Raw genomic sequence first — 16684 nt, forward strand, 5'->3', positions numbered from 1 at the left:
TTGTTTCGTATACTTTTCATAATAAAATTATCATGGACAAAAGAGATCAAGAATAAAAAAAAAACTTGGAGAGAGAAAGGGGTGAGGGCAAAAAGAATTCGAAGACACAAAATCCATTTGCGTTGAAGTAACGAATAAGAGAATGCACATTTTTCAGAAAAATATGACAACGCATTTACAAGTTTAATAAACTAAAAGATATCAGAAATCACAGTATCATTCATTTTGATCTAATATATATTCAACAATGTTAAATTAATATCATAATAATCTAACATAAGCTTTTACTTGTCTTACTTTTTCTTCTCTTTAAATTTATTTATTATTTCGGATTGCTTAATTTCAGAAATCTATCAGTTTTTTCATACTAAGAAAAATAATATTTACTTGATAAATATGATAGCAAAACGAAACTAATAATTTTTTCTTCTATCAATTAACATATAAAAAAGGAAAAAGATAAGAAAAGATTTAAAAATTCTGCACATAACATAATAAGTATATTCATAAAAGAAAGTAATTATGAGCACACTTACGCGTTCTATTCTTCATCAAAAAAGTGACATGAAATTATTTCAATAACTTTTTTTGGTTAAAAAACTAATTTCATTGAAAATATGTGTTTCTAATGCTATAACGCGACATGCTAGGTAGATATGTTTCTGAAGTGATTCGTAATTCTCCTGAAGAAGTCAATAAGACTTTCAGTGGAAGAGATCGCGCTCTTTTGCGACAGTGTATACTTTCATTTCGCAAAAAGTTTTGTTCCATGTACATGTCTTTCATCTTCTATCTTTTCGCCTTCCATCGGAACGTGCGGCGCGTCGTTAAATTCTTCAACGAAATAATTGAGTCAACTGATGCTATTATCTGACTACAATGCTAAATAGTATAATTGACTTAAATATGCCGTTTCGCTATGGACCGTCAGAGGTGAGAAGGACGACGAGGAAGAGAAACCATGGTGAGAATCCGCGAGAGAAGACGAGGGGACGTTACTTTTTCACTTTACTTTCATAACTGAAACCGTTGAATATTAATGCCCGCGGGCCGAGGTACTCAGAAGCTTCTTAGCGAAAGGAGCGACCATCTCCGTGAAATGGAAATGAGGAAATTATAAGAGTAACTGGGTAAATTGCGAATAAAGGCTATTATTGACACGCGCTTGGGGGCTTGTAAAGGGAACGCGACGGTGATAAAGACGCGATTCATCATGTTCCCTGATGGCACACGCCACCGTGTGTATGGATACCCATAAGGCCATTATAATCTTCTCACTCCATGAATTTTACCTCAAACGGAATTTGCGGCATCCACTCCGCACAATAGAGATTCATTGTAATAAGAATATGATCCGGACCGCACAATCCTTGCTCAAACAATTACAAAATGGTTGAGCGTTAATCTCGTTTTCAAATCTTTATTATTGTTACGTAAATAATTTTTTGTTTAAAATATAATGTACAATTTGTTAACATACATATTTATAATCTATCAAAATTATTTATTTTAACTGCAAGCTGTTTTCTAAGAGAACTAATTGTAAGTTTTATTTGTATTTCGAGAAAGACGGTTCCTTGATCCTGCTATACGAAACACGAGTAACGTTTAACAGCCACGTTTTACGACTGTGACATGTAAAACGGAGAGAAATAAATCCACTGAAATAACAATTGTAATGTGCGTGTAGTCATGACGTAATAAATCGCGCTATGAAAGCCAAGAAGTTTTCATCAAATGGAAATGCTCTGATTTTATCATGCATACTAAATGTGAATCTTAGAAATATCATTTAACGAATATATATTCTATTTAAAACAAACAGCAACTCACACAATATTAAAATTAACATAACAGTATAATTTGTGCAATTTAAATAATTTAGAATTTAATTGCAAAAAGAAACGTATTGAGGAAAGAGAAAATTAATATTAAAATATAGTTGCATGTTTCCACAATTTGCAAGTAGGCAGAAAATAGATATTAATCCTTTGATACAATAATCCCGATAATCAAGGTGTCTAAATTGAATTGTCTAGCGGTGGTATGCTAAGTAGGATTATGTACTATAAGATAAGATGCAAAGTTAAGTAAAGTCAGATATTACTGTAAGAAGCTTAAAGAAAAGTTTTAGAGTTCTAGGTAAAAAGTAATGCCTTTATTTAATTGCAATTACATCCTGAATATTTAATCAATAATGTATGCAGAAAAGAATTTAATACTTAATTCACACAAGTTTAATAGACTAATTCAAGGATGCGAGGAGCTATGAGAAAATTTTACAAGTGAAAAAGTTTTGCTATAATAATTAATAAAAAACAAACGCAATATAGGTAAATGTTCCATTGTTCGATATATCGAAACATGAAATAAATGCGCAAAAAGATTTTCTTGTTAAGGCATTACGTTCAATAATCGCAATATAGTTTTTCATTAAATCTATTATTTTAATTAAATGTTCTTCGTAAACAATTACAAATTACAATTTCTCTTTCATTGTGCTATAACTAGTAGTTGCAATTTCTATCTCTCTTCTAATTCAAATGCATTTTCCCTAAGTTGTTGCGCAGACTGTTGAACAACATTATCATGCTACACACCGCAATTGCATGTAATTGTAAGTTGCAAACTGTGTCATCAATATAACTTGCAATACATCATCGTAAATTTAGTTCTAGTCGCTCGCGGCATGCTTCTAAAATACCCTATATGTCAATTAATAAACGAGATTGAGCGAAATTATACGTTCATATAACGTTTTGTATTCAAAATGTATTTCGCTATATACCCTCTACGTTTCCCAATGCTATTTTAGATGTCTAATTTATTTATAGCGCTTGATTTCCCTTGATAAATTGTAACGCGTTAATGAAAGATCTTCATTAGATCTTCGTTTATAACGTTGTGATTAAAATATTTTTTTCAAGTTTTCAACGAAAATTCGTTGGATTTCTTAGAGTAAAGTTTGGAAAAAAAAACGTATCATAGCATTCAGATGGAATGAGTTACGCAAATTTTTAGTAGATTATGATCGAACGAATAATTCAATCACCTCAATTCATAGTTAGACGTGGTCGCACAATCTCCGCTTAATCGAAGCGAGATGATGAATTCAATAGCGCCAGCTCTCGCGTGGTGAACGAACGTCAGCCGCGTTTTACCCGCAGACTTCTCGCTGTCTCGTTTAACTGGCTTTGCGCGAGATATCGCGGGTGGAAGGGAAAATTTTTTTTTCACGTCGAGTTTTCTTTTGAAGTCATCACGTCTGATATGCGCTCCAGAGTTAGATAGATAGAGGTAACAGGCAGAGGAGTTGGACCGCAGAATGGCGCGACGTCGGGAAGGAAGGGGTAGCCGCAAAATCGTCGTAGCGCCGTCGTTTGCGCGGCAACTTTCCAGCTTCAGATAGATGAGCGGGGAAGTTTGAAAAAGCGCTCGTCGTCGTTCTCGCCCACCTAAGACCCCAGCGCTTTTATTACTCGTGCAAAGTCCGCCTCGAGCTCCGCCATCGGTACCGCGGTGCCGCCGCCGCACCGTGTGGTCCCGGCTTAATGTGCGGCCTGGATTTATCTGCCAGTAATCAATCGTGCGGCAGGAGGAACGAGCGGATTACAAGGGCGCAATATTTATCACATACGAACGGTTCATTTGCATGATTTATGTCACGCCGAATTCCGGAAGTGCAGGATTATTTATGCGGAATTTGCGACCGCGTGTAACGCGTCCTGTAGTAATCTCGAATTCTGCGACAGTGGAATTTTTTTGTTGTAGCAAAACTTTCTTCATCAATGACCCGCATCTGAGATTTTTCTTTACTAATCAGGATTATGGCAAAGCTTTCCCTGATTGCGTTTTGTTACCAGTTCAATATTAAAAGTCAGAACGCGCACTTGTAATAAAATTGTATTTGTAAAACATAAAATCATATGTCCTATAATCACACATATATACAATTAACACAGGTTAGCTTTTTAATCCTGCCATTTATAAATAATAATATCTCGACCAATATATGAAAACACAAATAGATTGACAAGTCTAAACAATCATAACTAGATCTTAGTACTGAAATAAAGTGTGATTTTACATATAATGTCTAATTATCTCAAATTTTGTGTTGTTACTTTCGGTTTTAAATACAGTTCTTAAATTGAACCAGAGAATTGTAATATCTAAATTAAATTGAAATACTATTACTGAAACCAACTGGCATCTCTACAAACCCCCCTATCTCGAAAACTGTACAGAATTTGTTGTGAAAAATATTACCTTGACCAGGGTTTAAACCTGGATTCTTTTGGAATCTATGCAGCTGCTATTTATAACTTCAGGGTATTCTTTCTCTCTCTCAAAGTATTTTTATAACACTAATTAAATAAATATTTTATATCAACATTTTCTTTAAATAATCCTTTGCATTCGAATTTCATTTCTAAATTCTGTCATTTTCAATTAATATCTTTAAAGATGTATGTGTCACATTTTAAAGTATCATAAAAAAAAAGTATCATAAAAAAATTTTAAAAATTTATAGTGTTCAATTATTATACATTTAGTATCTATGTAAAATAATTTTACTGGTATACAAGTTATTTGATTTTTATTTACTTTTTATTTCCATGTAAAATTGCGTTTTGTAGTTATGCTTATTTGTACATGTGACAAGGAAGTAATATTACAAATTAAATAAAACTTGTAAAATATACTGACAATTTTAATAAATATTTGTGTAAAAGTTTATTTGGATCCATTTACGTTTAAATGTTATTTATCACAAATAGTAGTACGGTCATTTCCGCTGTATAAACTATTGTAAGCAAAACTATTTTTGTTTTCTTCGTTACAGCTGATTTTAGGATCAAAATATTTTTATTAAGAAAAAAAATTAAAGAAAGGACAAAAAATCTACGGTTTTAAACTTCTATAATATTTATCTGGTTCAGTATTATAAAGCCAAAACATTTCTTTTTCTTAAATCATTCTGATAATGTTTCAATTTTATTTTTTTGCTTGATTTGTCTTTTGATTCCTAATCAGTAACATTATTATAGGGCATGATAAACAAGAAAAGTGACTTACATTTTTTATCTTATTTCAATTAATATAATCATAAAAATTTTCTGTAGTTAAAGAAAAGTATAATATTTTTTAAAAATTATCAGCCTTATAAGTAGAAAAAATAAGATTATAATAAAAGTAAAATAACTCATTATACATTGAAATACAAAATGTAATAACTCTTGCAATTAATGATACAAATACCTATTCAGAATCTATTCCGGCATCTCCCATTTATCACAATTTGGTTTGCCAAATTTATTTTAATTTATTTTGCTGACATTAAATTTTCAGAGTATGCAAATGCAAATCTTCTAATCATGATCTTAAAATTAAGCGAAAATACTGTAACTCTTTAAGAAGATTTTGCGTAAGACCACTGGCTAACCCCCAAATGGCGCCGTGACTCGCGTGAATCGTAGGTTCAATAATGAGGATATATTACACCCTTCTTTCCTCCATCATCCTCAACCTTACGAAAGTGCCAAGGGAAGAGTTTACGACCATGCGTTTTTCTCTCGGGCGTGATTGCGTTTCGATAAGTCGCTCTCGTAAAACTTTCGAAAGTTTCGCTATCAAAAAAGCGATACAATATAGCAAATATTAATAATTCATATAATAATGATAAAAATTAAATGCATAATTCAAAAATGCAATAACATTGTCTCTTGTCATATAATTTTTAAATAAGTATTAGCAAGTATTATTATCATTTTTAATAAGTATTACCAAGTATTATTGTAAATGTCATAAGTACGTAAAACATAAAGTTTACGTTGACACGTTCAAAAGGAGGTCGCACAATATTGCTGCACGAGCAAGACAATTCTGTTCGAACGACTTTAGAATTTGATAACAGGCATACACGAAGCTGCTGAAACTCTTGAATGCGCAGTTATTCTGCTGTCGAACTCTTATATCGAAACGACGAGTTGGTTGTTTTTTTTTTCTTTGTAAACTTTTCAATTCTCAGTAAAAGAAAGTAGCGACCGCGGGATTATACTGTAGCAAAAGTTTGGATTACCCTCAAATTGTTACGTTCATGATTATGGCATAAGCGTATCGTGAAGGCATTCGATCGCAATGTGCATTTCTTAATACGAACTTTCTGCAACTTTATGCAGCTAAATATTTTCAAGAAAATTGGAAAGCTTTCTAACATTTTTTAATTTAAATAAAATGTGAAATTCAGAATTTACATTGAAATTGAATAGTTTCCAAAAAATTATGATATTGTATAAGGATTGTATGATTATATTGATTTAATTAATATCGGAAATATATGAGAGTTACAGTTGAAAAACATTTCGTGAATTTTACATGATATATAAAATTAAAAAAAAATTTTTAGATTTAAAGAATTTAAATTATTTTTCATCGTACGTGTTATTTAATAATTCTCCCTTCTTTGATAAAAAGAGCATGGGTTTGATAATAATTACATTAGAGGGATAATGTAATTACATTAGTCTTTCTTTCAGCATTGATATAATTACATTAGGTGAAACCGTTCTCGTTTTAAAAAAAATTTAGAATTAAAAACGTAGCCGCACATACCGTAATTATTAAAAATAATTTAAAGTCATTTTGTACAGTAATACCGTCGTAGAGGTAGTACTGCAAAATTGGATCCCTTCAATGCGGAACAAAATAGAACGCTATGTCACTTCGAGCTCTATTATAATGTCGCTTTTGCGCGGCGATAAAATTTCCAAGGGCCTGTGGCTTTATTTTAATAATTACCACATTCGATACCGCTGACCTAAATCACAAACGTGGCTTTTACGTTATGCTGGAATATAACCCGGCGGTTGCAACCCGAATCCAACTGGAAGCAGCGCACCGTGGTGCGTGTTGCATGTAACGCCGTGCAGGAATTAATAATGTAACCGCCGCTGCACCATGTTTCAAGCACGACGCGGAAAATTAGCCTGGCCTGCTGGTAGCTTTAAAAGATTTTTCACTCTTGGATGTAAGTACGCCTCAACGGAACACCACAATTTATCCATCTCTCCCGCTCACGCACAAAATACTAACTCCGCAAAGCTTTATTCAACATGCATGCAATATCTCGCACTTAACATAGCTATGTATGTGGCAGCGGTTATTACAAATCACGCATTTATTTCACAATTACGAGTGAAATGAAGCATATCGCGCGGTCTAAGCAATTTAATTTTCACTTCGTACTATCGCGATAATTGATAAATGTTTCTTTCACAAAACGCACTTTTTCTTTTTACAACGTGCACACAAGCGTCTCAACGGACGACTATTTCAGGCGTGTATATTCATCTCGGAATGATACTCATTCTCTTTTAAATTGGAACAGTTTTTCTATTTCAATCTTTTATACGATCTTGTTACGCGCGAGCGAGAGAGCCATTCTTAGGAAAATCGGTTTAAACGCAACTCCCTGATCGCAACTACGCGTTCGAAAATGATCATCTATCAGTGGACCCTCATTAACCGTCTCCCCGACGATAAAGCGCTGCACGAGATAGCTTATCTCTGATGTCGTTTGTCCTCGCTCTCCACGCCGGCACTGACCCATCGAGGTCGTCTATTGGGGGCTCTTTTCTACCGAGTTTTCCTCGACCACTCCTTTTCGTCCCTTTCCTTTTTCGCCTTCCTTCATACACCCGACCGGTCACGCTTCCTTCGGTCACGTATCTTTTCTTTCCCTCACGGGTCAGGTCCTTTCTCGTGGAAGCGACGACGTGGAGAGGAGACGTACAGTGAACCACTCGCCGATAGGGAAGACAGTGGTAACAAGAATACGAGAGGGTCAAAACATTCGTCGTGGGGTTTTCCTGGAGTCGTTATAACCATAACGACACCTTTCACTACAACATCGGACTCGAGGACGACTCCCGTTCCTTCCTCATGACCCCATCCCTTTTCGCCTGTAATCCTTTTTTATCTTTTTGCCGTGGTTCAAATCGGCTTTCACGCCCCACGCGAGTAATCCCGCGAACCGCGATCGATAACGATCGGCGTACGCGCTTTATTGCAAACGGTTATCAGTAAGATACGCCGGAAACGAAAATCGTTCTACAATCCGCTTCGCGAAACGAATCAAACCAATAATTTTCAGACGCGATCGGCGTGTTGTCGGCTCGCGCGCGCAGATTGTGCACGTAATGCGTGTACGTAGCGAAGGGATGAAAGATACGTCGCGAGTTACACAATCTGATTTGAGAAAGGGAAATAACTGCGCGAGCGGGCGAATATATAACCGCACCATGCGCCGGAATACGGTGCGTTCGTTAAGCCACGTACGTGACTTCGTTGCGTCGGCGTTTTTCGCGGAGGAAAAAGGTGGTATGGTGCGACGAGAGACAGAGAGACACACTCACTCTCTCATTCTCTCTCTGTTTCTCTCTCTCTCTCTCTCTCTCTCTCTCTCTCTCTCTCCCGTAAAATGCCCGAAGCGTGCAAAATATTATATATCTGTCGTCGCTGATTGGATGGCGCGGCCTGTAACGCGGGATACGTGCGCGGATCAAAGAATGCGCGCTACGAATGTGCTGCTGTTTAAACGCGACCGGGTCTCGTTATAAATATGTATGCATATGCGAAACCACAGGAACATCCGCATGAGACAAGGAAATATCGACGTCCGATTATAATCCACTCTCGGTGGCGTGAGATTCGGTTACCGCGACGAGAGCAGACGCTTGTGACGAGACCGGGCCACTCGCTCGTACACGAGTGCCATGATGAATAATACATACGGTATGGACAAGCGATGACGTGTTCACTTTTGGGATAGCTCTAATAATAAAGACTGTCGTTGCGATTCTTGATAGAGGTGGCATTACGGTTTTGTCACTTCCATTAGTCACAGCACATTAATGAAAAGAGTCTCGTAATATTTATGAAATGTTGAGTGAAATGATGCCAATTATATATTCGGTATAATCGTACCAAAAATAATTTTAATTTTACAAATATTTAGTATAAAATATAAAATATAACCATTATAAAATATAATAATATAACCAGTCGTTCGATAATAATATACATATTTGGGAGAGTAAAATTATCTTCTTGGCCAAATATTAACAAAATATTTAATTGGCATTATTTCATTCAACATTTGTTAGCTATTATTAAACAGTTTTTTCAGTGTACTTAATTACAAATCTTGCTTCAATATCTATTAGCAAGTTAATTTAATCTGATTCAAATTAGGTCATATTAATGTGTATAAAAAAAAATACAAAATACGTTGAAAAAAGTAAAATAAATCTTTTTCTATAATATAATTAAGACAAGACCATCATGTGTATCACACAGGATTGGATAAGTTAACATTTTTTTTTTAATTTAGTTAATAATGACTTATGAAATTAATTTAGTAAAGTTAAAAATTTTGTGAAAGAAAAACTAACTCAGTTTAAAGCTACGTCAAGATAAAATTAACACAAGTTTAACTAAAGTTAATTTTGAAAAGTATTAATTTATATTAAATTTATATTTCGTAATCTTTTAAAATTATATTATTCTAAATAACAAAACAATTATAACAATCAATCAAACAAATATATTTTTCAATATATTTTTTCATAAATCAAGTTTATATAAAATAACAAAGAAATTATTGTTTTTGACATAAAAATTTAATTTTTTTCACAATTTTTTCTTCTATATAAAATATTTTTAATTTAGAAAACTAATAAATTAAAATTTATACGTTTCATGTTAAAAATAATTAAATAAAATTAGAAATAAATTTATTTTTGAAAATAATTAACTTTTAACTTTATTATTTCATCTTTGACTTTTTAATTAGTTACTACCCAACTCTGGTATAACACAATTAAAATCAACATAGGATCTTAATATTTCTTAACACTGCGACGTTACTAATCTGATTTAATTTGAAAACTATGTTTCGAGACTGTAAGAGGCAGTGCGTAGATTGAAGAACGGAAAATGTATCTATTGTATATAAAATCACAATAAATATTGAGCACCAAGATCCTATTACGACTGTTTGTTAGCTTTTTCTTGATTTCTTTTTATTTTAAAGTAGATATAATGATAAGTAATCTATATAAATTTAATAATTTTGTTCTCTTCATAATATAAAAATTGGATACAACAAATTTTAAATCCTTTTTAATCTGCCCGAAGAAATATCAGTTTTCTTCATATGTAATTTAATGCTAAAACCGTTACATGAGCAACACGTTATTTGAGTTGATTGGCTTCCGAGCTTTTATAATAAACTAATAAATCAATTTCATGTTGGATTATCGTGATAAAATACGGTTTTCGGACTCACCAATACACATCGATTATGTTCACGTGCTTGGAGATGCAACATTTTTGGTACATCTCCGGGGAAATATCTATTATTATTCCAAGTGTTTCTTGATTGGTTCACATTAGGTAAAGTGATCGTCTTCGCGATGCCTATCACGCGCACGCAAGACAGGTAATATTAAAGTAGTTCATCGTGTTTGTCAACTTAATGTCGTTGCGACATAAAATAGACTGATCGATGGCTTCAGTAACATTGCGCTGAGTAATATTACTTTACGTAATAACGTCTATGAGCTGCGCAACAGACACAGGTGACAGACGTACACGAACGTCAATAATTATTGATCTTATTAATTTTTACGCTTATTAGCTCCTCTTTGACAATCGCGTGTCGACAAAAATCTGTCGAACAGATGTACAACGCCAGATAAAAAAATTTTTAATTTCGAGTACACGATGATGGATGGAGTTTCGATCTAGTACAAAATATGACACCTTCGGCTTTCATTTATAGTTCATGTTTTGCGACAAATATATCAGAAATACATGTGTTCAAAGCTTTTCCTAAATGTAAATAGTAAATAATAAATCTACATTGTACCGATATTATGATAAAATTTTAATTGTATTATCTACGTTGCAGAAAAATAATTATAAAAGAAAAATTTTATTTTATGCTTTACTTCAACACAGTAATAAATTTTATCAGCAATTATAATTAATAATTTAATATTATTATGTATGTATATACATTCTTTTTATTTTACTTATTCTCATAGCGCCTCACTTTCGCATTCACTGCTAAGTAAAATCACAGCAGTTTGTTCTATTACATTTGCAATGTACATATATGCCTGAAGTATAATATATATAAAAGTTTAATTTTTTTACTCAAATCTCTTCCAAAGCTTAAAAAGCAGTTAAATGGAAGCAAGATATGCGAATTTAAATTAAAAGGAACGATAGGACACGAAAACTCACTCAACGCGACAATGCAAAAGGAATCTCGCTCTCGCAATTGGAGAATCCATGCCTCGTTTACACAGCGTACGTTGTGTATTTGCATAGCGATTCAGAGAGATGCACATCGGGGCACGATATAAGCAGTGAGCTGTTGAGAGCACCATTCATGCAGAGGAGGGTCGAATATGTGAAAAATACACTGTTTATCCGCAACAAAGAATCGTGCGAAATGTAACGGCTGATTCCAGCACTGCACGTGGTCGAGCGCGAGGATATTCCCTTTTTTCAAGGACTAAAGACATACACACTACGCGAAAAGTGCTGTACGCTCGAGAACTATAGAAAGTGATACGAGTGAATGGAGTATCTCTCTAATAAAATTTATTCAACTTGATCTACAGCAAAAAGAGCATTCTGCGCTGGATCGATATTATCGACCTTTTCATGCTAGTCGGCTGAACGACTAAAATATTTTATTTTATTTTGGCAATTGAAGTGAATTTTAGTGTTAAAAGCATATCTATGCAAGATGCACGAACTGGAGTAGCATTTAACTAATCGAAAGCAGAAATTCGCGCGAGAGAGTCGCAGAGATACGAAATTCAGCGCGCCATTCGTTTGCAGGCGTGAACATTACTCAATTTTCAGTGGACAGCGTTCAGTTTGCCATAGATTTGATTTAAATGGCTGGCAGGCAGGCAGGCAGGCAGAGAGAAAAGCGTAATTTTGGTAAAAGTCCACGCATCGACGTTGAATAAAATGCGAATAAAATGATGAGCCAGAGGGAATGAGAGAAAAAAAAGAACAGTAAGCATTATCGGATAAAATAATATATCAAATATACGATTTGTTGATGCATCACGTGATAAGGATAGGAAGAATAAGAATCTTTAACGTTTCTCCCGCCATTTTAAGTACCGCCACGTTATCCCTCCTGCATTGTATTACTAAACAGCCAAGTAAATTTGAATGTTGCTTGGATTTACCAACGACTGTTACACGAAATGAGGAAACTCAATTGCCGTATAACTCCGATTCATGTTGGGAATCGCTTTGTCTTCGGGATACATTTATCAGCTTCATCACGACGAAAGTAATGGATTCATATTAGGGCACATTTTCTTTCGTACAATCCTTCACGCGCGTCATATTATTCGGATCAGTTATTAAATTTCCTTTCCTATTTTATCTTTGCTGGTAATGGATGAAACGGATGAGGTGAATGAAAGTAGAAACAAGGAACGATGGAAATATTCAATTCATAGATCAGATTAATTACACAGTATTCAACAAATCTATTGAGATAAATTTTACCTGACACAAATCGATCTGCTCTTGAAGTTAATGAAGTAAAATAGAATCCATAAAAACTAGAAGCGTCAGAAATATAAATCACATGACGTAAATCCGATCAAGTTTAGTTTTAAATAAATTGGTTCGTAAATGCGCTTTTTCGAATTTATTCGTAAAAAATACATTTGTAAAAAAAATTGAACTGACAAAATGAAGAATAAATACAATAGAAAAAGAAACGAATCATCTGAGCTATCTTTTACTCAGTAAACTGATTGTATAAAAGCAATACATGTTGGAATCAAAATATATTCGATTGAAAAAAATATATATGTGTATTGTATATCTTTCACATGTATCTACAAAATAAATGTAGGTTAAGTTCACGTTTCATCCTCGATCAATCTTTTCATTTATATAATATCATAATTAAATATCTTATTGTCAGTGTAACATTGTAATTTGATTATGTTTTCCTCCGTTTCTCTCACGTGATTTAAAATAAAACATAACCTGCTATTTTCAAGATAAATCTATGACGAAAGCAGCGGAATACGCTTTAAAATGTAATTTAATAATTCAAAGTTATTTGATCGATTCGGACTATTTGTCGACTTAAAATGTATTAATTGAAAATACCGCTGCTACATGTATATAACTGTCCTTTTGCCGAATCAAGTTGCAAGTTACTATGTTTTCAAATTGCACATTTTGTTTTGCAGATATGCGTTATAAATTATATTTCGAACTGAACATATCGTAATTTCACGATATACCATTTTTTAATCAATTTGCTAAATAAAAGATTGGCCATTCTCTTTTACTCGTACTAAATTTATTGTACAAAAAGTAATTAAATTTTCCCAGAAAGCACATTTACCAAGCAGAGAGTTATTCTCGTGCATTACGTATTATAAATATACTTTAAATGTGTGCTACGCGCGCGCGCGCGCGATAACAACCTACTTGTCTGACATTATAAAAGGTTCTTACTACTTGTCGCGTGACATATCATCTCTTAAAGTATTTCAGTGAATTTGCAATAAGATAAGATGCGTCGTTTTATACTTTCTTTATTTCTACTTTTGTGTCGCGAGTTGATCACGGATTACCGATTGTACGTACACCAGCTCGAATTAATTTTGATGGAAATTCAAGAAGAAAATTTTTAGATCACGATCGTACCAAGAAATACGTTAGAGATTGCAACAACGTAATCAAACGTCTATTCATCTATCTCGCACGCAAACGATCCGTCCGGTCAGATTCCTTTCCCGTTGCCGTTCGCCAGACTCTCATGAGGGTGCGATTGCCTGTACGCGGCGTGTACCTGTTTCCAAGGCAAATGCGGAATGTTTCAGTGGAGGGTGGTTCAAAGCGGTACGATAACGTGAATCGCGTGACTATGCCGGCGGCCGTCTTCTTGCGACACAACGACGAAGGAGAGATCAGACCTAGGTCGCGACCCTCGAAGAAGAAAGCCCGAGTCAACAGCCCGAGGGGAAGACTTTCCTTTTGCCTCAGTCCGCAATCGCTAGCCGTGACTTGTCAACTGACGCGTTTATCCTCCAATATTTATGTTGTCGGAGTGACTACTAAAGCAGTTATTATGGCAACGCACGCAATTTTGTGAAAGAGGTAAGCTAAAGAATGCGCGGTCTCATGATGAGCAGGGGAGCATTCGTATACACCCGGACAATATCCGCATGGGTAATTACATGCACGCATTTGCGCACAGATGTTCTTGATATTTCTATTCCGCAGATAGAAGCGGCGAGCGAACGACGTTTCTTTTTTCTCTCCTACACAATTAGGTTCTCCTACGGTTACCGTGGTCTATCAGAAACGATTAAGGCGCGGCACGACTTAAGCGTGCACTTATACCCGGACCCTTTCTTTTCTTGCCAACGGAAACATCGATCTGCATTTATTAGAGCGCAATTTGCATCTACGTCGCGGATTCGAATCAGTAAAGCGCGCATACTTTTTTTGTAAATCTCGGACGACCCGCGGCGTGAATTCGTGTCTTCACATTTGACGCGGATATTTTCCTCAAATAATATTATTTTATCTCAACATCTTAATTGCATTCATTAAACTTGTATAAGATGATATGCGCACAAAAATAACGGTCATTAATAATGTAGATCAGTAAACTCGGCTGAGATTATTAATCAGTTATAATCAGAAAATTATTAATGAAATGCTATTACGTGCATTGATTTCATTCTTATTAAATTTCTATGGTATTACTCTATAATTCTATATTTAAATGAAAAGCCCGTTTTAATATTACAGATCACAATCGGACATACGTAATTGCATTAGTCGATGCAATCAGGATTGCGTTTTGAATCTATAAAACGAGTAAATTTAAATTTACATCAAATAAATTTAAATTTACCCGACGCAATACTGCAGTATATCGTACACTCCTTTTTAATATTTCAAGAAATAATTAAAAAAAAATCGAAGACCTTCTCTGTGGACGCTATACAATATTCAGATTAAGAAGACTCGATCCCGCAAGTTAACTTAAAGTCGTTTCTGTGAAACACATCGTTGTAAGTATAAGATGGATTTTCATATCTTGGGAAAAGAGGAAAACGATGGTGGCTAAAGCCACATCTTTTTTGCGCAATCTCATAAGAGAAATTTTTAATGATTTCTACGTATAAAGATAAGAGAGTCAATATCAATCTACAGCAGATTTTAGTGCCTAATAATAATTTTGATGTAAATTTTTACAATTTTCGGTAAACTGCGTGCCGTATGCTAAAATTTGAATACGTGATATCACAGACAAAATTAATTTAAACGAGCAATTTAGTAATGCTGATGCTCACGAATACCTTAAAAAAATTTATTGTAAAATACAACTTCTCAGTAAGGGTTGAATCTGAATCTCTGTACATTCCATACGGACATTTTACTAATTTGACAACTAAGATATTTGTAGCAATAACCAATGAATGATAGGAATACGTTTTCTTTCAAGCGACGTATTACAACAATAATAAGTGAAAATAGGATAAATGTTAAATACAAAGATAAGAGAATCAATATCGATGTGCAAATTATTGTGATAAATATCGTAATATGCATTGATCAAATTAGGAAGATGCTTGCACGGCATGTAGAGAGATCCAAGTTCGAATTCTGACTGAGGTCTTATTTAATAAATTATTTACAGTATTCGTGAGCGTCAATATTAAGTTGTCCGTCTACTTAATTTATGATATTGCGTATTCAGTATGCGGTGCGCAGTTCATGGGCATTATTTGTATCATACTACAAATAAATGTAGCATCTGCGCAAACAAAAGTCATGCTAAAAAGAATGTTTTACACAAAGAAGACTTTAAGCATTTTCCAATGTTTACTCTTTACTTATATTTGATAGCTTTCTCTACTTTTCAATCTTCCTATCGATTTTATTTTTATATGCAGTCTAGAATGTATAACTATTTTAAACAAGATAGGTTTTTTTGTACATAGCAATATACGTGTGGAAAAATTTCATAGCGCGAGTGTCTAATAATTTTGTTTCGCCCAAAACTGTCCTAACTTAACTCGAGGCTTTCGGCCGCAACAAGAGTAACGTCGCCGTTAACAAAGGTCAGCTTCTTTTCGCGCGTGCGGCCAGTCTAGGGAGAAGATTCAACAGATCGATTCGCAGACCGCAGGCTGTTAGAACTTTAACTAGAGCGTGTATAAACTCTGCTCACGCAGTCGTCAAGCTACACAGAGAGCAACCACAATGAATAAAAGATGGTACTGTTAAGCTCAATCGAGTAGCTCTTCGTAAGTGAGACGTCTGATCTCTCTTTATTTCTAAGAGGTAATTCTTTATATTCTATTAAAAAATCAATTTTAACTTTCGGTCTATTCTAACTTTCAATCTGGAAAATTTTCTTAAATTGAAAAAAAGAGAAAAAAAATGTAAAAAAAAAGATTTAAATGTTGCTTAAGTTTTTGTATTAATGCTATTTGAATTATTCAGGTAACTTCCTTTTAATAAAATATTACGGTTTAATAAAAAATTAACAATCTTATATTAATCTTTTTTTTAGATAAGTGCCAGTAGATTCTACAGC

General features: G+C 34.1%; 1 protein-coding gene across 6 annotated transcripts in view; it reads left to right on the forward strand.

Moving 5' to 3' along the window:
• LOC105193894 (neurotrimin) overlaps positions 1 to 16684 on the forward strand; it is a 186232-nt gene that overhangs the window by 32006 nt on the left and 137542 nt on the right. The window lies entirely within an intron of this gene.

This window comes from Solenopsis invicta, chromosome 6, assembly GCF_016802725.1.
Source record: "Solenopsis invicta isolate M01_SB chromosome 6, UNIL_Sinv_3.0, whole genome shotgun sequence".
NCBI classification, from domain to species: Eukaryota; Metazoa; Arthropoda; class Insecta; order Hymenoptera; family Formicidae; genus Solenopsis; species Solenopsis invicta.